General features: G+C 42.7%; 1 long non-coding RNA gene across 3 annotated transcripts in view; it reads left to right on the forward strand.

The window, feature by feature from the left end:
* Nucleotides 1-23,696, forward strand: part of LOC129563518 (uncharacterized) — a 30,131-nt gene that overhangs the window by 5,034 nt on the left and 1,401 nt on the right. Inside the window, exons 1-4 of one of the 3 annotated variants that reach the window (XR_008687350.2) lie at nucleotides 14,322-14,558; nucleotides 17,647-17,778; nucleotides 17,882-17,935; nucleotides 18,638-18,745. This is a non-coding gene — a long non-coding RNA (uncharacterized LOC129563518). Of the gene's footprint in view, nucleotides 1-14,321; nucleotides 14,559-15,306; nucleotides 17,779-17,881; nucleotides 17,936-18,637; nucleotides 18,746-23,696 lie in introns of those variants that run through there. The other 2 variants (XR_016038218.1, XR_008687349.2) reach the window with 2 other exon arrangements.

Genomic DNA, 23,696 nt, shown 5'->3' on the forward strand with positions numbered 1-23,696 from the left:
AATTAGACTTTCACCTCAGAGCAGGTAAGTAGGCAAGGCTCATAACTAATTCATAATATCAATCTTTCTCTAGGAAGCTGGGGAGGGAGGAAGGGGTCCCTTTTCAGGGCACTTGGATGAAATAAAGGGACTTGGATGATTTCTTGAACTCCTACTTGATTTCCCAGGTGGCGCTAGTGTTAAAGAGCCCGCCTACCAATGTGGGAGTCATTAGAGATGCTGGTTCGAAAGAGCCCTTGGAGGAGGGAATGGCAACCCACTCCAGTATTCTTGCCTGGAGAATCCCATGGACAGAGGAACCTGGTGGGCTCCTGTCCCAAGGATCGAAAAGAGTTGGACCTGACTGAAGCAACTTAGCATGCAGGTCACTCAGTGTAAGACTCTATACCAGGCATTTTGCCTTTTGGCTCAGATTAGTATTGGTGTTATTTTCAGCGCATATTATCAGCACCTGTTGCTCATTTTTGCCCACTTGCCTCACATATCTATATTCTTTTATATATATATATATACACATACTGTGTTAAAGTTAGTTGATCAGTTGTGTCTGACTCTTTGGGACCCCATGGACTGTAGCCTGCCAGGCTCCTCTGTCCATGGGATTCTCAGGCAGGAATACTAGCTAGCATGGGTTGCCATTTCCTTCTCCAGAGAATATTCCCTACCCAGGGATCAAATCCAGGTCTCCATCTAGTCACATGCTGATACTTGTTGTCCGATCCCGTTTGTATTTAGTCCATGTTCAGTTGTTAAATCAAAGGTCTTACTGACTTGCTGCCTCTGGCGTTCACTGAATTTTCCTGCTGCTGTCCTGCCACTTGCTGTTCCCACCACCAGTCTTGTTATTGGTGCTACTGGCTTCTGTGGCTCCTCTGACTGTGTCTGGTCCTGGTGGTTTGGCTCTGTTTCCTTCCTGCTCAGTGACTCTGCCTATTCTCTTGGCTCCCTGCCGCCCACAGGCATTGTTCAGATCACATGGTCTGCTGAAGCGTGCCCACCCCCAGCCCAGGTACAGGACCCCTGGTTTTGTGACCTGAACCATCCTACCCTCTTCTCTTGGCCACAGTTGCCTGACCAGCCCTCACCCCTCTGGTCTGTGCTGACTTCAGTCCAAGTGGGCTCTCAGGCTGGCCTCAGTGACTGGTGAAGCTGCTTGTCCATGGTAGTTATAGAAGGACAGACCAGCTTTTCTGTTGAAGCCACAGGAAGCACATGCCACCCACATTTCAAGGGGTGCTACTGTTCTGTTCATATCTGCTCAGCCATTGTTTGGGTTAATAAAAAGCTATGAAGTCTTGTTGAGGAAGTTGTTACAAAGACAATCTTGTTACAAGCACTTTCAAACCACTGTAGGCTAAGGGATGACCTTTTCTACTTATAACTCTTGATCAAGAGCCACACCTCTAGGGTGGTGAGAGAGCGTTTCACTATCGTTCTTAAGACATTCGTGTCTCTGATTTGTCATCAAGGTCTTTACAAGATGAAGTGCACTAGAGGAACACAAGAGGTTGGGGAGGAGCTGCTGCAGGCTCAGAAATGCACACTGTGGAGGTGAAATCACTCACCCCACATTTCACCACTAGTTCAAAGGAAGCTGGGTCGGGCACACACATTTTGTTACTCCCATTTCATTCTGGCTAAACAGTAAGTCCAGTTTCTTCTTGAGCATGCATCTCTAAGTGTTCCCCAGGGATCCCCAGAGATAGAGAAGTTTAAAAAGGGGATGGATTTAACAGAATGTTGTGAACTGAATCTGATGGAGAGAAAGGAGAGGGTTGGGATGTTTATTGCATAGCTAGATCAAAGATCTGGTTAATTGGTAAAGAATGGATAGCAATTAAAAGAGGATTGAGAATATAAACAGAGAACCAATTGTTCTAAGTGCTTTGTGTTTTTTTTTCTAGTTTTATTGAGATATAATTGATATATAGCACTGTATAATTTTAAGGTATACAGCCTAATGATTTCACCTACATACATCATGAAACTATTTCCACAATAAGTTTAGTGAACATCCATTATCTGGTATATGTACAAAACAAAACAAAGGAAATTATTTTTTCCTTGTGATGAGAACTCTTAAGATTTACCCTAACAACTTTCATATATAATATACAGCAGTGTTAGGTTTGTCATGTTGTACCTTGCATCCCTATTATTAATCTTTTTTTTATTATGAAAATATAACAGGAGACTTGGAAAATACAGAACAAGGTTACATATAGTTCCACTGTATATTTCAATTATTTTTTAAGTAGATAAATTAAGACTTTTAGTTGGAGTTTCAACATTAAACTCTCAAAAATTAATTGAATATATAGAGAAGTGGAAGGATATAGTAGACATGAAAAGCACTATGAATCGATTCAGCATAATTTAGATTTACATGCGTGCATGCTAAGTCGCTTCAGTTGTGTCCGACTCTTTGCGACCCTGTGGTCTGTAGGCCCACCAGCCTCCTCTGTCCATGGGATTCTCCAGGCAAAAATCCTGAATTGGGTTGCCATGCCCTCCTCCAGGGGATCATCCAAACCCAGGGATCAAACTCCCATCTCTTATGTCTCCTGCATCAGCAGGCAGGTTCATTACCACTAGTGCCACCAGGGAAGCCCTAATTAAGATTTAGTATTAACCTTTTAACTGGAAACTTATACCTTTTGACTGCCTTCATCCAATTCCCCCACCCCTCTACCTCTAATAACCAGAAATCTGATCTCTTTTTCTATGGGTTTGTTTGTTTGAAGTGTAATTGACCTACAAGAGTGGGTTTGTTAGTTTTTTTTAATTTTAATCTTCTGATATCAGAGTGAGGGAAAGTAAACAAAAATGAGAGAAATGGTCAAACTTCAGAAAGACTGAAGCTGAATATCAAGCCTCTTCCCCCCATACCTCAGCAAACAGCACAAGCCTAACCAGTTTTAGACCCCGACTCTGGGAACCCTCCCTGCCGGAGGATTCCTGGGCCCTGTACAACATGACAAACCTAACACTGCTGTATATTATATATGAAAGTTGTTAGGGTAAATCTTAAGAGTTCTCATCACAAGGAAAAAATAATTTCCTTTGTTTTGTTTTGTACATATACCAACTGAACATGTATGGATTTGCCTTGCCAGCAGCAGATGAGGCTGTTGTCAGTCGATAAATAGCCCATTACTCAGTGGATTAAGGTAGAAAGTGGTGCTCAAGAGACAGCACCAGGCCAACGAACGACACGCCCAGATGGAAGACTCCAGGAAGCAGAGCTTCTCTCAAATGTACCATGTGTATATCAACAGGAGGGTGAGGCTGATGAGTCAAAGGGCAGAGGAGTGGAGGAAAGCTATCCTGGGTTTTGTGTCAAGAGGTCTGGACTGAAGTGTCTGCCCCACCACTTACTGGATGGCCTTGACAGTGGTACAACTTCTCTGAACTTCAGTATCCTCGTCTCTAAAGTATGGATTGTCATCTTGGCTCCAGGATCATCGACAGTACTGACTGAAATGAGATAAAGTGGGTGGAAACCTCATTCATTCATTCACCCTTTATGTGCCAGGCACTGTGCTAGGCATAGTCCTTGCTCTCGGAGAATGTGTAAACAGAAACCATGTCATAAATATTAATGTAATTATTGGGTTGGCCCAAATGTTCGGCCAACCCCAAACACTTTGGCCAACCCAAAAGGATTATAGTAAGCTTGATGTATAATCAGAAGAAGAGGCCCACTCTGTCCTGGGGCTTTGAGGGATGACATCATCTGTGTAACTGTGAGATTCTGTGACTTCCTAAAGCCTCTGAAATGCACAGCTAATGCCAGGCTCTTCTTTCTCAAAGCTGGTGCCATCTGGCAGTATTTGCCCCTTACACAAGCTAGCCATTGGCTTTTCAGGCATAAAGTTAGTTTTTATTTCTTAAAGTGAGAATTCATTCTTCAAACAGTGTCACTCAATGAGGAAAGCCCCTTCGGATGGGGCAAAACAAAAAGGTTGGTGGGAGGAGATCTAACATTTATTGAGTGCCTACTGTTTGCCAGACACCTTATTCTTACAACAACCCATGGGGATTAGTGTTACGTTTGCTGTATCATGGATGAGACGCATGAGGCTTGGAAAAGTAAAATCCCTTCCTTGCACGGGTTCACAAGGTTGGAGTAACAGCCTGAATTTTCAACCAGATAATTTTCTGGAAAGATTTAAGGCGAGAGGGCAGCAGAAGATAAGATGGTTGGATAGCATCACCAACTCAATGGACTTGAGTTTGAGCAAACTCTAGGAGATAGTGAAGGACAGGGAAGCCTGGCGTGCTGTAGTCCATGGGGTTGCAGAGTCGGGTATGACTTAGCAACTGAATAGCAACAACAATTTTCTGTCTCCAAGGCCCAGGCAAGCATTTTCCATGGCTACAGTAACAAATGCCTCAAATGAGGACATTGTGTTTCTGGGTGCCTCTGAGATGTGGATTCTAGATCCTGTGATTGTGTTTTGTTTATCTGGGGTACAGTGAGCCACTTCTAGCAATCACATGATGCTCTGCCCAGGACCCAGCTGTCTCCTTCTCCCCAAGTGCCGTGGGGAGGGATGCTGAGGGACCCTGCACTCCGATCACTGCATAGAGCATCTGCCCAAATGGGATATGAGGAACCTGAGACCACAGAGCTTTGATTCAGTAAGTTCTCTAGCAAAGGAGACTATGAGGCCAACCATGTAATTCTTTGTTATATTAATGAGCTCTGCTTTGACCAGGTAAAGGGAGTGTGGAAGGGAGGGGAGGTAGAGGAAAGGAAGAAAGGAAGGAAAAGGCTAAGAGAATGCTTGGCCTGGGCGTTGGCTGAGGGAACAAAAAGCCATGGTGTGCATGGACCTGTTGATCCCAGTACAAGTGTCAAGGTCTTTGAAAATGCAATCACTTTTGCCACTTTCTTCACATCTTTTTTTTTTTTTTTTTCTCACTTTTGCAGTTGTGGCTTTGAGTCATAACCTCTGTATGAACCCTAGCTACCATGCTCAGTTTCAGGCAGGATCAGGTGGAGGGCACTCTGACCCACAGAAAAGAAAGCCAGACTCTTGACTCTGCCAGGAACCAGCTCTGGGCCCTTAGCAAGTCTCTAGCCTAGTATGTGCCTTAGTTTTCTGACCTGTAAGTTGAAATAAGATTGTCTAAGCCCAGCCAGGGTGATGGATGTAGAATGAGACCACATATGGGAAAGTACATTGGAAAACAAAAGCATCTGACATATATAAGATACTCCTGAGTGTGGGCTCAAAACAAAAGGAAGTTGTCTTGATCTCAGCCTTGGTATACTAACTTAAACTGAAATCTGGATTCCAACAAGGGGCCAGAAGTTCTTACCCAGCCCCTACCACCAGTTACCGTGGTAACTAGTGACTCTGGTCCAATTATTTGTCCGTGGACTCCCAACTGCTGCTTCTGTCGAATAGGGAATATTGGCTTTTCACCAGGACTTTTTTTTTTTTTTCTACTGGAACTTTTATAAAGCACTCTGTGTGACTGACAAAAATGATAATAAATCAAAAGCCTATATAACAGGGAAGTTTGCATTTTAAGTGAAAATAAACCTTGGTGCAATATGTGTTATCTCTTTCCAGGTGAAATATTCTGAAATCCATGGTTAGTTGACACCAAGACTGCTTAGGAGATATCATTAGACTATAATAGCTTAAGGTTTCTCATACCCGTCTCTCCTTTCACATTGTCTGGTTAGATCCACTCTCCTCTAAGCTCAGAGGTTTGGTCCAGATCCTGTTCTTCTTGTTCTCAGTCTGCAGCACTGTCCTCTCTCACCCCTGTGTTTTAAACCAAAATGCAGTCACAGACCACATTCCAGCAAGCTCACAGATACCTTCATAAAGCAAATAGTCCTCATATCAATTCTGACAACTTCACTGATGGTTAGGGAGACCCAATGGTGGAGGGGAAAGAACTTTGGCATCTCATGAACCTGGGCTTTGAGATGCAGCTCCACCACTCACTTCCTTTGTGATTTTGAGCAAGTCACTTAACCTCTCTGAGTCTCACTTTTCTACCTTTTAAAGATGAAGGCCATATAATAAATATATCCCAAAGAGCAGGAGGAAGGAATAAATATTATGAGCTAGGCATGTGGAGAACTTAGCACGGTTCTGATAATAAGTGCTGGGTAGATATGTCAGTGGTTCTCTGCTGTAGAAAGGTCTTGACTGGCTGAAGGGGGAGACTATTTCATCCCATAGTTCCTAGTTTGGGCAACCCTGTCAGCTTCTCTGGTTTGAGCAATCACACCAAATTCATGAACCTTAAGAAAGAATGAGTGATTTCCAAGTGTCACTTTCCCTGCAGTTCTACACATTGGCCTCTCAAAGAATGTAGCTTTTGTCATAACAAGCCAGTCTTCCTGCTGAAGCAATGATGCCTCCTAACTCAGTAGACCTGAACCACTTTTCCACAGGAAATGCCCTATCACCAGACTCTTGGGGCTGGGAAGTATTCTTGAGTTCAGAGATGTCACATTCTATCAGCATAAACTGGCAATTTCCTCTTGTTTGGATGCTCTAGTTCTGCACAATGGCAGGAATGTATGATCTGATCCCTCATTTCAGTTCCTTTCAAAGAAAACTGGCAAGCACCCCCCAGATGCTTGCATTTCAGTTTGCATTCGTCTCCCCTGGTTATCGGGTGCTGGAACAGGTGGTGTGATTCTTCTGCCTCTCAGCCATCTTATTTCAGTTCCAGTAGCTGATGAAGTCCTCAGGAGGCTGGAAGCCCAGTGCAGGTAGCACTGTCAGCTGCATGGCCTGGACAGAGAAAGGCCAGTGAGCATCCCGACAGACATCTCAGGTCGGGTCGCCTCTGTGGCCAGAGGTCAGCTCTGTCAAGGATCCAGCTTTCTGTCTAGCTCTGAGAAAGGGCGCAGGTGTATCTGGTGACCAGCAGGGCAGGCAGGCAGCCAAAAGCTCATTCTCTTGCCCAAGGCAACACAGCCATCGAACAAGAGATACTTCCTTGTGGAGCGGCTGCTTAGCAAACCCACTGAGATGAGATAAGACGTCTTACCTATGGAACTGTTAATAGCTGCTTTTAAAAAATTTTTATTTCATATTGGACTATTCTTGATTTATTGTGTTAGTCTCAGGTGTCCAGCAAAGTGGTTCAGTTATACATACACAGACCCAGAGCTTGCTTCTTCATGCCCGTCTCCCTCCCCATCCTTGAAATAAGAGTTTGGAATAAATTATAACTAGTAGTTATATCTGCATCCTAGTTTTTTTTCTTTTTAACACGGATATGCAAAACTTCTCTTTGATGTTGCCTATCTATTTTCTCAACTTGACACGGTTTCATAGGTGGTAGAAATGAGGACAGGATACAGAGAGTCCTTAAAGGGTATTCAAAGAATCAGAAAATTAAAACTCAGAAACTTAGGCACACTCTTCAACTTCTGTCTTCCCTGGGGGGATGGGAAGGGGAAATAGCTCCAATACCTCACTCATTCCACTTTTATCATAGAGATTGTAGCACTTAATTCCAATGAGGATTTGTAAAATTCTTTTTGCGAGGTTTAGGAAGGATACTATACTCCAGAATTATAAAGTGTATTGATACCTGTAACCATTGAGTTGGTTGGTGCTTTTTAGTGGAGGCATCAGACATATCTGTGATAAGAAGGAACCCAGGGCTTATTCCTCCTCTGACAGAACAAACAAGTTGACACAGGCCAGTTCACAGGAAAGAAATCAGTTCAGAAATCTTGGGCAGGAGAAATCCCATCATAATAGGCCTCATATAACTCACTGTCACCAGTAGAAAAATGCTAAGAAGTGGGGAAGAGGGCAGAGAAAAGCTCTGGAAGGAAAAGTTCGAACTCATAGCCATTATCTGGACAAAAGGGGAGATGCAGGGAAGTGAAAGATGGTACCGCGGGCTTCCACCTGGGGGCTGAGCAACAGGGTTTGCTTGTGTAGACTCAACACAGAGGATCTAGTGCTGTACAAAGCATGCCAGCCAAGACTGGAAACAGAACTTTTTTTTAAATTGAAGTACAATTTAGTTACAATATTATATTAGTTTCAGGTGTTCAGTTCAGTTCAGTTAGTCCCTCAGTCATGTCCGACTCTCTGCAACCCCATGAATCACAGCACGCCAGGCCTCCCTGTCCATCACCAACTCCCGGAGTTCACTCAAACTCATGTCCACAGAGTTGGTGATGCCATCCAGCCATCTCATTCTCTGTCGTCCCCTTCTCCTCCCGCCCCCAACCTTTCCTAGCATCAGACTCTTTTCCAGTGAGTCAACTCGTCGCATGAGGTGGCCAAAGTATTGCAGTTTCAGCTTTAGCATCAGTCCCTCCAATGAACACCCAGGATTGATCTCCTTTAGAATGGACTGGTTGGATCTCCTTGCAGTCCAAGGGACTCTCAAGAGTCTTCTCCAGCACCACCGTTCAAAAGCATCAATTCTTCGGCAATCAGCTTTCTTCACAGTCCAACTCTCACATCCATACATGACCACTGGAAAAACCATAGCCTTGACTAGACGGACCTTGGTTGGCAAAGTAATGTCTCTGCTTTTTAATATACTATCAAGGTTGGTCATAACTTTCCTTCCAAGGAGTAAGCATCTTTTAATTTCATGGCTGCAATCAGCATCTGCAGTGATTTTGGAGCCCAAAAAAATAAAGTCTGACACTGTTTCCACTGTTTCCCCATCTATTTGCCATGAAGTGATGGGACCAGATGCCATGATCTTCGTTTTCTGAATGTTGAGCTTCAAGCCAACCTTTTCACTCTCCTCTCTCACTTTCATCAAGAGGCTCTTTAGTTCCTCTTCACTTTCTGCCATAACATGCTAATTCAGTGCTCCATTTAAAGTTGCTATAAAATACTGACTGTATTCCCTGTGCTGTACAATATATCCTTGTACCTTATTTACTTTATACATTGCTATGTTTGTGCCTCTTAATCCCCTACCCCTATCTTGTCCCACTCCCTTCCCTTTAAAGTTCCCTGGAAACAGAACTTAAAAAAAAAATTTTAACATTTTATTTTCTGTTGGGGTGTAGCTGATCAACAATGTTGTAGTAGTTTCAGGTGAACCACAAAGGGACTCAGCCATACATATACATGTATCCATTCTCCCCCAAACTCCTCTTCCATCCATGCTGCCACATAATACTGATCAAAGCCCTGGAAACAGAACTTTCAACATTGAACTAGCACAGGGAAACGTCTCAGCTAAGTGATTTTTATATACAAAGCTATATAGAGGGAGTTCATAAAGGAAAAGAATTCCCACTACTCAATCCTACCCTACAATAATGTCATTCTTGTATCTTCCATTTTTATTCCAGTCCATGTCAATAAAAAATATTTACCGAGTTACTACCAAGTTAATACACTGTATTTTGTATGCTACATTTTTGGGAAACTAAGAGTGGGTCATAAGGATTTTTCCACATTTCTGCATAGCCTTAAAAATGTATAACATCACAAACATCTTACGTAGAGTTTCAGTAAGTCGTGAAGCCTGGCAAGGCCAGCAATTTAAAACAGGGAGTCAAGTTTCTTGAATACTTTCAGGAAACTCCTTGGAGAGCAATAAGAACACAATTGGAGCAGATTCAGATAAATGTGACAGTGGGTAGATTGTCAGTAAGTTAGCAGCTTGATGTCTTTGGGGACAATATGCCAGCAAATTTGGAAAACTCAGCAATGGCCACAGGACTGGAAAAGGTCAGTCTTCATTCCAATCCCAAAGAAAGGCAATGCCAAAGAATGATCAAACTACCGCACAATTGCACTCATCTCACACGCTAGTAAAGTCACGCTCAAAATTCTCCAAGCCAGGCTTCAGCAATATGTGAACCGTGAACTTCCAGATGTTCAAGCAGGTGTTAGAAAAGGCAGAGGCACCAGAGATCAAATTTCCAACATCCGCTGGATCATGGAGAAAGCAAGAGAGTTCCAGAAAAACATCTATTTCTGCTTCATTGACTATGCCAAAGCCTTTGACTGTGTGGATCACAATAAACTGTGGAACATTCTGAAAGAGATGGGAATACCAGAGCACCTGACCTGCCTCTTGAGAAACCTGTATGCAGGTCAGGAAGCAACAGTTAGAACTGGTCATGGAACAACAGACTGGTTCCAAATAGGAAAAGGAGTACATCAAGGTTGTATATTGTCACCCTGTTTATTTAACTTCTATGCAGAGTACATCATGAGGAACGCTGGGCTGGAAGAAGCACAAGCTGGAATCAAGATTGCCGGGAGAAATATCAATAACCTCAGATATGCCACCCTTATGGCAGAAAGTGAAGAGGAACTCAAAGGCCTCTTGATGAAAGTGAAAGAGGAGAGTGAAAAGGTTGGCTTGAAGCTCAACATTCAGAAAATGAAGATCACGGCATCTGGTCCCATCACTTCATGGCAAATAGATGGGGAAACAGTGAAAACAGTGTCAGACTTTATTTTTTTGGGCTCCAAAATCACTGCAGATGCTGATTGTAGCCAGGAAATTAAAAGACGCTTACTCCTTGGGAGGAAAGTTATGACCAACCTAGATAGCATATTAAAAAGCAGAGACATTACTTTGCCAACAAAGGTCTGTCTAGTCAAGGCTATGGTTTTACCCGTGGTCATGTATGGATGTGAGAGTTGGACTGTGAAGAAAGCTGATCGCTGAACAATTGATGCTTTTGAACTGTGGTGTTGGAGAAGACTCTTGAGAGTCCCTTGGACTGCAAGGAGATCCAACCAGTCCATTCTAAAGGAGATAAATCCTGGGTGTTCATTGGAAGGATTGATGCTAAAGCTGAAGCTGCAATACTTTGGCCACCTCATGCGACGAGTTGACTCACTGGAAAAGAGTCTGATGCTAGGAGGGATTGGGAGTGGGAGGAGACGGGGACGACAGAGAATGAGATGGCTGGATGGCATCACCGACTCAATGGACATGAGTTTGAGTGAACTCCGGGAGTTGGTGATGGACAGGGAGGCCTGGAGTGCTGTGATTCATGGGGTCACAAAGAGTCGGACACGACTGAGTGACTGAACTGAACTGAACTGAACTGGATGGGGTCAGTGAACTCTCAGGATGGATCCAGGTTCACAGCTGAGGGCAGAGGTGGCCACGTGTGTGATGTTGAGTCTTCATTCTAAGTTTATATGCTGAACAGTGTCTTATCACTAGTTCCTCTAAAGAAGCTAAGCTTCTGGGCCTCAGAGCTCCTCAAAGAGCCCAAGTGTGTGCACTAAGTCATTTCCGTTGTGTCCAACTCTTTGCAACCCTGTGGACTATAGTCGGCCAGGCTCCTCTGTCCATGGGATTCTCCAGGCAAGAATACTGGAGTGGGTTGCCATGCCCTCCTCCAAGGGATCTTCCTAACCCAAGGATCAAACCTGCCTTTCTTATATCTCCTGCATTGGCAGGGGTTCCTGCACCACCTGGTAATCCCTAAAGAGCCCAAGAGCCATGACTGAAAACAAAGATGTGCAATAAAAAATGATTGGAGAGTCTCAGAGCTGGACATCTACGAGGAGCATTTCATTTCTCTTCTTACTTCCAGGTGGCTGCCAGCCATCCTCCTCATATTTACTCTGGCTCTGTCTTGCTCTCTTCTCTATTTCATCTGCTCCTTTCCCTTAGTCTTTCTCTATCTTTCAGCCTCAAGAATCAATGGGCAGCAATCTTCCAGCTCCATAGAGCGAGTGCTTTCCCAGGGAAGCTGAGGCAGAGACCAAGGAGGAATGAACTCAGACCCCACAGAGGGATCCGCTAAAGTAGTAGGAAATAAACTATAGTGTTCCAGGAAACAAGGTAACGGTGGTGCTTGTTACACTACTGTATTATTTGGAATCTTTAAATCAGCAATTCCGTTACACATTAAAACAGTCAAGTTAAATTTTTTTTTTAATTTAAAGGGGCAAGCATCTTGTTTTTCTAAGAGAAAGAAAAGAAGCAACAGACTATTGCAGGAGAAGAGGGCATCAATGATGCCAGTGAAAGCAGCAAAAAGATCATATGTGGCAAGTGCAGAGAAAGGATCTTGGGTGAGACACGGTCCTCAGTGCTTCTGAGAAATCTGGTTCTGCACCCAGAGAGAGTGGACAGAAACCAGAGTGTGCAAAAGAACTTTGAGAGAAGTGGTAATTGACGATAAGGAATGGGTCGCTTCAGAACGTTAGCTGGGAGGACAGGGGGAGAGGGCAAGAGCAGGAGGAGCCCTGAGGTTTGGGAAAACTTGAGGCACCTGAGAGAAACGAGGAGAGTGCCAATTTCTGAGTTCAAGAGAGAATGTTCCAGAGACAGGAGAGCTGGAAAGAAGGGACCATGAGGAGTGAGGGAGAGCAGCAAAGGGGCACTGTGGAAAAACACTTTGGATTTTTAAAAACTGTTATTATGGGAAACTACCAAATATATATAACAGTAGAGTATGGTTGTAATGAACCCCCAGGTAGGCATCACCCCAGCTCCAACAATGATCATCTCATATTCCAGTTTGTTCCATACATATCTGCACCAACTATCACCCTTCCTGGGGTTATTTTGAAAGACATTCAAGACAAACCTGCTCCAGTATTTTTGCCTGGGAAATTCCACGGACAGAGGAACCTGGTGGGCTGTAGTCTGTGGGGCTGCAGAGAGTCAGACGTGACTGAGACACTGAGCATACACACACATTATTTAATTGGTGGTCAAACTGGAGTAAGCAGTGGAATCCCCCGGGGGAGCTGGTTAAGACAGATTGCTGAGCCCCACCCCTAGAGTTTCTGACTCAGCAGGTCTGGGGTGAGGCTGAAAATTTGTATTTCTAGAAGTTTCCAGGTGATACCGATGCTGCAAATCTTTGCATATCTCTCTCTTAAAAAGGACTTCCTTTTTAAAAATAATTTTTTACATGTTGACAACTTTATTGAGGTACACTTGATATGCAGTAAACTGTACATATTTAAAGTGTCTTAATTTGAGAAGCTTTGACATATGTTTATATCCTTGAAATCATGATCATAATTAAGATAAAGAACACTTCTAGTGCCCCCAAAGACTTCTTGTGTCCCTTTCTAATTCCACAGCCTGTAGTACCGATCCCCCCACCACCCAAGAGCCAGTGAGCTGCTTTATGTTATTATAGATTATTCAGACTTTATAAGAATTTTATCTATAGGGCCATAAAATATTTATCTTGTATGTGTGGTGGCTTTTACTTAGCATAACCTTCTTGAGATATATCCAGTTGTATGTGCATACGTAGTTCCCCCCACCCCAGGACTCCCTTATTTAAAACATAATCATGGTGTTACGATCACTCACGAAAGCCATTAATAATTTCTCAATATCACATTTTCCTCATTGTCTTCCTCTTTTTCACCCATCAGTTGATATTGATACCCATCATTATCATTAATCTTAAAATAGTCAAATCCCTCAATTTTTTCCTTGGCCTATAGTTGTATTTTTTTAGGCCCCCCCTTTTTTTTTTAAAGAATCCTTCCCCACTTTTGAGATCATAGATAGATATATTCTCCTGTAAATATTTCTGCTTCTTTTTTTTTTTTGCAGGATTGCCTTTCAGATTCATATCTTTAGTGTCTCTAAAGTTTACCTTTGTTTATGGTGCTAGGAATTCAAGTTAATTTTTCTCCATCAAATGAGCCAGTTTTCCCTGCACTATCTACTAAGCAACCTGTTCTGTCCCCAGTGATTTGTGGTGTGTTCTTTTCCATACATCAGGTACACTCACATCCAAATACATAAGCGCACATGTATAAGTTTCTGAACACTCTCTGGCCCTTGGTCTATTTGCATGGTTTTGCAGAAGTGCTCTAGTGTCTTGGGCTCAGTTGTAAAGAATTCACCTGCAATGCAGGAGATGCAGGATACTTGAGTTTGATCCCTGGGTCAGGAACATCCCCTGGAGGAGGAAATAGCAACCCACTCCGGTATTCTTGCTTGGGAAATCCCATAGACAGAGGAGCCTGACGGGCTACAGTTCATGGCATCACAAAGAGTCGGACACAACGGAGTACAGCACAGAGACTGTACTGTTTTTTTACGTGGCATTGGCGCAGAGTGGGGCAGGCCTTTTCTCTTTAGAAGAAGAAGAATAATCTCTTCTCAAAATCAGCTCAATTGCAGACTTTGGTTTTATTTTTCCTATACATTTTTGAATATGCTTTTTTTATTCCCTCAGAATATTCGCTGGAAGTGTATTGAAATTGCCTTGAATGTCTAGATTAACTTTGGAAGCATTGGTATCTTTACATGTTAAAGAGTCTTGCTCACCACCATGGCATACATCTTTGTCTATTCAAGTCTTATATTATGAACTTTAATAATTTTACCTTTCTCTCCAGAAATTTATTTTGAGCTTTTATGTTCATTTTAAGTGCTTTATATTAAAAAAGTTATTTTATATTGGAGTATAGTTGATTTATAATGTTGTATTTCAGGTATACAGCAAAGTGATTTAGTCATTCATATACACATCTATTCTTTTTCAGATTCTTTCCCCATGTGGGTTATTATAGAGTATTGAGTTCCCTGTGCTACACAGTCAGTCCTGGCTAATTATTTTATATATGGAGGTGTGTATATGTTAAGCCCAACCTTCTAATTTATCCCTCCCCCCACCTTTCCCCTTTTGTAATCATGATTTTGTTTTCTAAATTTATGAGTCTAGTTTTGTTTATAAATAAGTTTATTTGTATCATTTTTAAAAAGTTTGCATATAAGTGATATCATATATTTGTCACTCTCTGACTTACTTCAGTTAGTATGGTAATCTCTAGATCCATCCATGTTGCCACAAATGGCACTATTGCATTCTTTTTTATGGCTGAGTAATATTCCCCTGTGGGCTTCCTAGGTGGTTCGGTGGTAAAGAATCTGCCTGCCAATGCAGGAGACACAGGTTCAATTCCTGGGTCAGGAAAATCCCCTGGAGAAGGAAATGGCAACCCACTCCAGTATCCTTATCTGGTAAATCCCATGGATAGAGGAGCCCGGTGGGCTACAGTACATGGGGTTGCAAAAGAGTTGGACACTACTTAGAGACTAAACAAGAACAAGAACAAAAGTCCATTGTATATGATAAACATTTAGGTTGTGTGCATGTCTTGGCTGTTGTAAATAGTGCTGCAATGAACACTGGGGTCCGTGTACCTTTTCAAAGTATGGTTGTCTCTGAATATATAGTTTTCTCCAGATATATTAATTTTTAGGTACTTAATACTTTGTTGCTCTTGTGAAAAGTATCGTATTTTCTATTATATTTTCTGGTTGAATATTACCGGCATAGAAGAATGCTACTGATCTTTGTAAGGAGATCTTGTTCTGGGTATCCTCACAGACAATAAGTAGTAGTTCTAAAAGTTTTTCTATTAATTCTGTGAGGTTTTTGCATGTAGGTAATCCATGTAAAATAAGGATACCTTTGTCACTTCCTTTTAAATCCTTACACCTATTATTTTGTCTTCATGTCATATCACACTGGCCAAGACTTTTAGTATTTTATTATGTTCTGGCAGCTCCAGTTCTTAGAGGGAGCTTGGGCCTGTCTGCACCTGTTATCTCCTTCCTGACCCTATGGGTTCGGTTCAGTTCAGTTCAGTTGCACAGTCATGTCCAACTCTTTATGACCCCATGTACTGTAGCACGCCAGGCTTCCCTGTCCTTCACCATCTCCCGGAGCTTGTTCAAACTCATGTCCATTGAGTCAGTGATGCCATCCAGCCATCTCATCCTCTGTCATCCCCTTCTGCTCCTGCTTTCAATCTTTCCCAGCATCATGGGTCTTTTCAAATGAGTCAGTTCTTCACATCAGGTGGCCAAAATGTTGGAGTTTCAGCTTCATCATCAGTCCTTCCAATGAGTATTCAGGACTGATTTCCTTTAGGATGGACTGGTTGGATCTCCTTGAAGTCCAAGGGACTCTCAAGAGTCTTCTTGAACACCATAGTTCAAAAACATCCATTCTTCGGTGCTCAGCATTCTTTACAGTCTAACTCTCACATCCATACCTAACTACTGGAAAAACCATAGCTTTGACTAGACTGACATTTGTTGACAAAGTAATGTCTCTGCTTTTTAATATGTTGTCTAGGTTGCCTGGGAAATCCCATGGACGGAAGAGCCTGGTAGGCTGCAGTCCATGGGGTCGCAAAGAGTCTGATACGACTTAGCGACTTCACTTTCACTTTTCACTTTTATGCACTGGAGAAGGAAATGGCAACCCACTCCAGTATTCTTGCCTGGAGAATCCCAGGGACGGGAGCCTTGTGGGCTGCCATCTATGGGATCGCACAGAGTCAGACATGACTGACGTGACTTAGCAGCAGCAGGTTGGTCATAGCTTTTCTTCCAAGGAGCAAGCATCTTTTAATTTCATGGCGGCAGTCACCATCTGCAGTGATTTTGGAGCCCCAAAAAATAAAGTCTGTCACTGTTTCCATTGTTCCCCAGTCTATTTGCAATGAAGTGATGGAACCAGATGCCATGGTTTTCTTTTTTTCTGAATGTTGAGTTTTAAGCTAGGTTTTAGCCACAAACTCCATCTTCTGTTGGTGCAGGACTATTGATTCTGTTTTGTTTTGTCTTATAGTAGAGTTGGGGTAGACATGTAATGGAGTTGGAGTAGACAACAATCTGTCCATGAAAATACTGAGGGAAAAAAGATCCCAAGATGAAAACTTTCCCACCTGTGGCATCTTTCCTCTTCTTCTGTAAATTGCAGTCACAGACACACAAAGCTTGGAGCCCAACTATTTCTGTCCTTCTAGAGGCTTCTCACAATTATTACATTAGATGCTCAGATCCAACAACTGCCCCATTTCTGAGGCACTCGCAAAGGTTGGGTTGAGGGAAATAGCCAGTAGCCTAAAGTGGATTGCCATTTTGTCAGAATCCAGAAGCCAGAGTAATATTTCTCAAATAACTATGATCATGAGAATGCTTTAATCATAGGCCATTGAAGACCCTCATTGTAAGGCCTTCAACAAGAGCATTCAGAGGTCCTGACATGCTGGTCTTACCTGCTTTCCACTTACCACAACTTATCTCACACTCAAACCACTCTGGATGATTTCCTTACCCTGAACACGTGTACTTTAAACCTAATCTGTTTACCATATGGTGACCATACGTAGAGTACTCTTATCCTTTCTCCATGTTGAGAAATCCTACTCATTCATCAAGGCTCAGAACCACTCGTCATTCTTATGAAGTCTTCTCAAGTTCATCCCATGGGGGTGTATCATTTCTGCCCCAGTGCCCTCCATGGCACTTCTCTATCTGATGTGCCTTATAGTTTTTTGTTCATTATCTAACATCCCATTAGATGTGACCTCCAGAAGGACAAGGACTCTGTTTTATTCTTCTCAATCTCTGTAGCAGTTCTTAATACGTAGTAGATGTTCCATTAATTTTTATTCATCAAATTAGATTCTAGAATTTACAAATTACAGGAAAAAGCAGTCATTTGTCAGGGTGAAGAAATGCTCTTGCCCAATCTTGGCGCCAGTAGGAGTGAATGTGAATTTGCAGAGGTGTCGTTCCCTTGAGTAACACTTAGCAACATGCAAATAGGAAGAAGAGACACTGTAAAGTCCTAGTCATTCTCTATACTATCTGATAAATTGTCTGAGTGCTGTACTAACAAGTGTTCAACCTGTGCAGTGCTGAGCAGCTATTCAGAATGAAATGTACCTATGAAGTCTAGAACACATAGGGCCAGTTGTGGAAGTTAGCATGCAGACTGACATTCCTGGGTCTCTGTTCCTGAATACTACTCCTACTTAACACCATGAGGTAGGTATCTTTACACACAGCCCTTGAAACGTACCTATTTACAGGTAAAGATTATGAGATAATTGGAAATTTACTTTGAAAATAATATCTTTCTTTTCAATAGGAATTTCCAATAAGTGGGAAAGATAAGTCGTTTTATGAAGGAGACATGAAAAAGGTAAATGAAGAGACTGAAGTAAAATTAATGTTTATATTGTTCCTCTTTTGAATAATATATAGCAGCTTCTTCTGTGTGTTTATCCCTTTTGCATTCCTGGACAACAGGTAAAGAAAGTATTATTATCATTTTAATGAAAACTGTGATAAAGAGAAATTTAGTTTATTTTCTTCAGTAGATTGTTGGAGCAACGGCTGTCAGTTTGTTCATACCTCCTTGGATCCACCCCATTGAATCACACCTTTCCCATTGACTCAGGCTTGGCCATGTAACTTGCTTTGGCCAATAAAACAAGAGCAGATATGTCACAAGCAGAAAATTTTAAGTGCTCGCAGGGATTTCTCTGGTGATCCAGTGAAATCCACATGCCAATTCAGAGGACACAGGTTCAATCTCTGGTCAAAGAACTAAGATACCACATGCTGTGGAGCAACTAAGCCTGTGTACCACCACTACTGAACTGAGCCTAGTGCTGCAACTACTGAAGCCCATGTGCCCTAGAGCCTATGCTCCATAACAAGAGAAGCCACTGCAATAAGTCTGCATACCACAACAAAGCGTATGCCCCACTGGCCACAACTAGAGAAAGCCTGAGCACAGCAACAAAGACCCAGCACAGCCAGAAATAAATTAATTGATTTAAAAAATTAAGTGCTTACATATTGAAGCTTGCCTTCTCTTCCTGCTCTTTGGTACCCTGAGACCTTCATGGTGAGACCACCATGTGAAGCTGCAGGAGGAGAGATCACCTAGGGCAGAGATGTCATCCCAGCTGAGTCCCCCTTGGCCAACCAGCCTATCAATCTCCAGGTATGTGAGTAGACCAGCCAGCTCTGGATGAGCCACCTTCAGACCTCAGAGATCCACCACACCAACCTAGATCAGATTACTGTTCAGATGACTTATGGAATCATAAGAAATAATATGTTTGCTATTTTAAGCCACTTAAGTTCTAGGTGGTTTGTGACACAGCAAAACTAAGAAAGCCTAATCAGATTAGATCTCGAAGTCTTGGTGCCTAGGTTCACATTCAATTGCTACTACTCTTCTAGTCAAAGGTCAAGTTGAGATATGCAGATCTTAAGAATATTATTTTGTATCTTAGGTATGATCAAGCCTCTTGAATTTCTCAAGATCAAAGGTTATGCTTTGATTTTCTCAGTACATTGCTTTAGTTGTAAAATATGCTCAGTGAGGGGTATTACTTTTCTGAAAAGGAATGAAAGTTTTGTGTTTATGAGGCTGGATAAACCTCTGTGTACTTTGTTTAACTCTCAGAATATATATGGGGCACAGATATTTCTAGTTACAAAGATTTTAGACTAACGTTCTTTCCTAAGAGAGAAAATAAGAAGGGACCAAAAAGCAGGGACCATTGTTTTGTTCCCAAGCCTAAGCCAAAATCTTGCAGAGCCTCCTGTCTGAACAACTTCAGGCATTCACATTGAGGTCTATGTGAACAGTACCCCTCAACACCGCCCCCACCGCCCCGAGTTGTGCAGTGCACAACTTATGTGGCTGTACATGAGACCACTTCTTGGCACATAGTACATGTTGAATGAATGAATGAGCAAGCAAGTGACTGAGCATGTGTTTGTGCATACATACCATGTTTGTGGCATTTAGGAGAGCTTTCACTGGAAAGAAAAACCAAATTAGAATGAGTACCCCTCTTTAGTGGACTCCCAGAGCACAAACCGTTTTGCTTTTTGTGTGACAGAATTCAGAAAGAGCCAAATACATTGTATAGGTCAGGTATAGATTCAAAGATAAAACTTTCACCAAATTTTGCAGGTCAAAAAAATTAAAACTCATTTTGGTTAATGGTGACATCTAGTGGTGTATCGAAACTGTGGGTTTTCCTTGGAGTAAAGTGTTTTATTTTACAAATGAAGGTGAAGAAGTCCTTAGGGTATTGGACCGCTGCTCCCTTTGCAGATTAGGGAGTTGAGGCCCCTAGGCCTCCAGGGTCAGTGCAGGTAGGATGTCGTCCTGGAATTTAACGCCCCAGAGCCTGTTCCAGTGCTGCTATTGCCAAGACCTCAGAATCCATGCCAGCGGCGTGGGCACTTCTGGTAGCACAAAGCTACTCTCTGTCACTCCAGAGTGTTCTCAGCTGTCTACCTTTCCATTGCATCTTACTCTTTTCCCATCTTCTTCCCTGCTTCTTCTACTTGTCCTTTTATTCTCTTCCCTTCTGGCAAGACCCAGCGGCTTCTTCCTTCTTGTCCCTTGCTGCCTTCCTTCCTCATCTGCTTTGACTTTCTCCTCCTTCATTTTCTCCCCTCTTTTCATTCCCTTCTCTCTGTTCATTGATGCCTCCTAAGATTGGCGCACTGTCTGTGCTGGGGACCACTAACCCATGTGACTGTATAAACTCAAACGAACTAAAATGAACCGTCCAATCCCTCGGTCACACTAGTCACCCTTCAGTTGCTCAGTAGCACCAGTGGCTGCCCTCTTGAATGTTGCAGAACGTGATCACGTCCACGGTTGCAGAAGCTCCTCCAGGAAGGTCCTGGCCCAGGGTTTGGCTGACCTGTGTCTCCAGTCTCTCCTCTCTTTCCCTTCTCGGCCCCTCTTATGTAAGTGGTTCTTGAATAGTCTGTATTCTGTTCCCCTCTCTCCCTCCCTGCTCACGCCACTTTATTCGGTGACTTTTGTTTTCTGTATGTTGTTATATAATCTTGTCAAGGTGACCTTGCCGAGTAAAAAAATATATAATCATATTGGACAGTTCACTCAGGGCAGTGAATGATTCATAGCATCATGTTTTCCATGCGTTGGGACACATCAAAATATTTTTAAACTCAACGCATCAACACAGCATTTAAAACAATTATACCTCAGACCTCTTTTTCTTCTTTTTTTAATCCACAGGTTTCTACCTTTCTGTCTTGAGTTTAAGTATTTTTAAAAGTAAAAAAATACAACTTTCAATGCCTGAAAAAATACACATTTTGTGTATAGAATGGCTTTGAAATAATACACAGGAAACTAGTTACAGATTGGCATTGGTTGGGATGGAATGACATTTACTTCTTGTTGTATACCCTTTTATAGTATTTGAGTTTTTACCAGATTTTTAAAGATTTTACCAGATCTTGTGTGTTCAAGACTTGTTGAATTGAATTCTTCATTACCTTTGAAATTAAAAATACTATCTGAAAATGTCACATCAAGAGGATCAAACCAAAATGGCCCATGAAAATGAGCTCTCAGAAAAGGTAGCTTTTGAATGAGCCTTCAGGGCTTTGGGTGGTGATGGTCTCTTTAAAGAGATAATGTAGGGGGCATAGGACTGCATTAAATTTAGATTTATATCCTGTGATAATTTGCCAAGAATCAGAATGCCCTGAAAAATTCCCCTCCGGACTGCTGATAGAGACTGATATTAAAAAGAGAGCCTTCCTGGGACTTCCTTGGTGGTCCTTCCAGTGTGGTCGGTGAGGGTTAGATACCTGGCTGGGGAGCTAAGATCCTGGACGCCTCATGCATGCATGCTACGTCGCTTCAGTTGTGTCCAACTCTCTGCAACGCTATGGACTGGAGCCTTGCTAGGCTCCTCTGTCCAGGGCATTCTCCAGGCAAGAATACTGGAGTGGGTTGTCATTTCCTCCTCCAGGGGATCTTCCTGACCCAGGGATCGAAACCCAGTCTCCTGCATTGGCAGGTGGATTCTTTACCACTAGTGCCATCTGAGAAGCCCCAGATGCCTCCAGGCCAAACCCAAAACATAGAAGCAGTATTGTAACAAAGTTCAACAAAGACTTTAAAAGTACTTTTAAAAAAAAAAAAAAGCCTTCCTTTTTCTTCCCACCCATCATTGGGAGCCTAGCCCTTTGGTGCCCAACTCCAAAGGGATGGAAAACACTAACGGCCAACAAGCTTCCTTTCTGGTGTCTACTCATCCTCCTCTCTTTCCGTAAGACCTTGATGAATAAAATGAAAGTTACCCTTTCTCTTCCTTTTCCTTGGCCCTCCCGGGCTAATAATCATGGTTACTTGACCTTCTTCATACCACTGGATCTTCAAGGAAGAAAAGAAGGTGAAACCTGAGATCTTGCGTGACTTCAAAACTGGTTTCAGCCCGAATGTACTTCGAAACTTGGATTTCTGTGACATTTGCAGTAGAGACTTGGGGTTCTTTAAAAAGAGGTTTGAGAATCTGGATAGAACTGTCATACCCATAAGATATGTGACAACTGTGCTGCCAATTTGAGAAAAAGGGCAAGTGAGGCAGGGCACAGTAAATTTCGTGCGAGCTGGGATTCACAGTGTTCTTGACTTGCCCTAAGACCACAACGGCATCCAGACCATGTAATCATATGCCCAGACTGAACTGTAGCATCTCTGTGTGCATTCATCTAAATAAAGCGCCGCCCAGACCATGCCACCCAGGGGAATTGGTTTGTGGTTCTCTCTGACTGTGGACTGCTATGGTGCCAGCCTGGCCTCGGGAGGAATCATGGTTCCCCTAAAAGAGCAAAGGTTTAAGCTCTGACTCTGTGGGACATGCAGGAGTCAGTTTCTAATGAAAGGCTCTCTGGTGCTCTATGTTGGGAATACAGATGGCAACCCATCCCTTCAGCAGAGGACCAGCACTGTCCTTACTCCAAGGAACACTGGCCATGGGAAATGGAAAGCTCAGGATCCTCAGTGCTACAAAGGCCCTTAAAGTGTTTCTAGTCTACTTTTGCATTTTAGAAAGAGGAAAACTGATGCCCCGAAAAGTTAGGAGGTAAAGTGAACTTCCTAAGGTTACATCACGGGTTTATAGGGCTGGAGCTTCCCACCAGGCTCCCCAGCCAAGTTGGGGCTGCCTCCACTGTGCCATCCCAGCAGCCCTGCAGACTCTTCCTCTAGTCTCATGGAAAGATACAAACTTACCTTCACAGTATGCACTCACTGATAGGGAGACTGACACATCAAGGATTACTCAGTGTGTATTCCATCCGATTTTGAAAGTACACTGGTGCTAATACAATAGCTCCTAGCCACAGGTGGCTACTGAGCTCTTGAAATGTGGGTAGCACAGATTAGCATGTGCTGTAACTGTGAAATGCACATTAGATTTTGAATACTTGGTGTGAAAAATTATGAACTGTTTCATTGATCATTTTGAAACTAAGTATGTATTGAAATGATAATATTTTAGATGTATGAGGTTTGTTTTAGACATATGAGGTTAAATATGTTATTGAAAGTACCTTTTTCTTTTTACTTTTTAAAATGTGGTTACCGGAACATTTATTTATTTTTGACAATGCTGGGTCTTCTTTGCTGCCCGGGCTTTTCTCTAGTTGCAGTGAGCAGGGGCTACTCTCTAGATGAGGACTGCAGTCTTCTCATTGCAGTGGTTTCTCTTGTTGCAGAGCACGGGTTCTAGAGTGTGTTGGACTTCAACAGTTGCTGCTCCCAGGCTCTAGGGAACAGGCTCAGTAGTTGAGGCACACCGGCTTAGTTGCTTCACGGCATGTGGGATCTTGCTGATCAGGGATCAAACTTCTGTCTCCTGCAGTGGCAGGTGGATTCTTTAAAACTGAGCCACCAGGGAAGCCCCTGCCAGAACATTTAAAATGACATTTGGGCTCATGTTACATTTCTGTTGGAGAACTCGGAGATACAGGACATGGAGCCTGCCTTTGCTTTGAAGCTTAGACACCGTATTACAGCAGGATCATCTCATGTACACTCATCTGCCATACTTACACTGGAAGGGTGGAAAGAGGGAGAGACAGACACAGACAGACAGAGGGAA

The sequence above is a fragment of the Moschus berezovskii genome, chromosome 9 (genome assembly GCF_049115385.1).
Source record: "Moschus berezovskii isolate FMDL1 chromosome 9, NW_MosBer_1.0, whole genome shotgun sequence".
Taxonomy (NCBI): Eukaryota; Metazoa; Chordata; class Mammalia; order Artiodactyla; family Moschidae; genus Moschus; species Moschus berezovskii.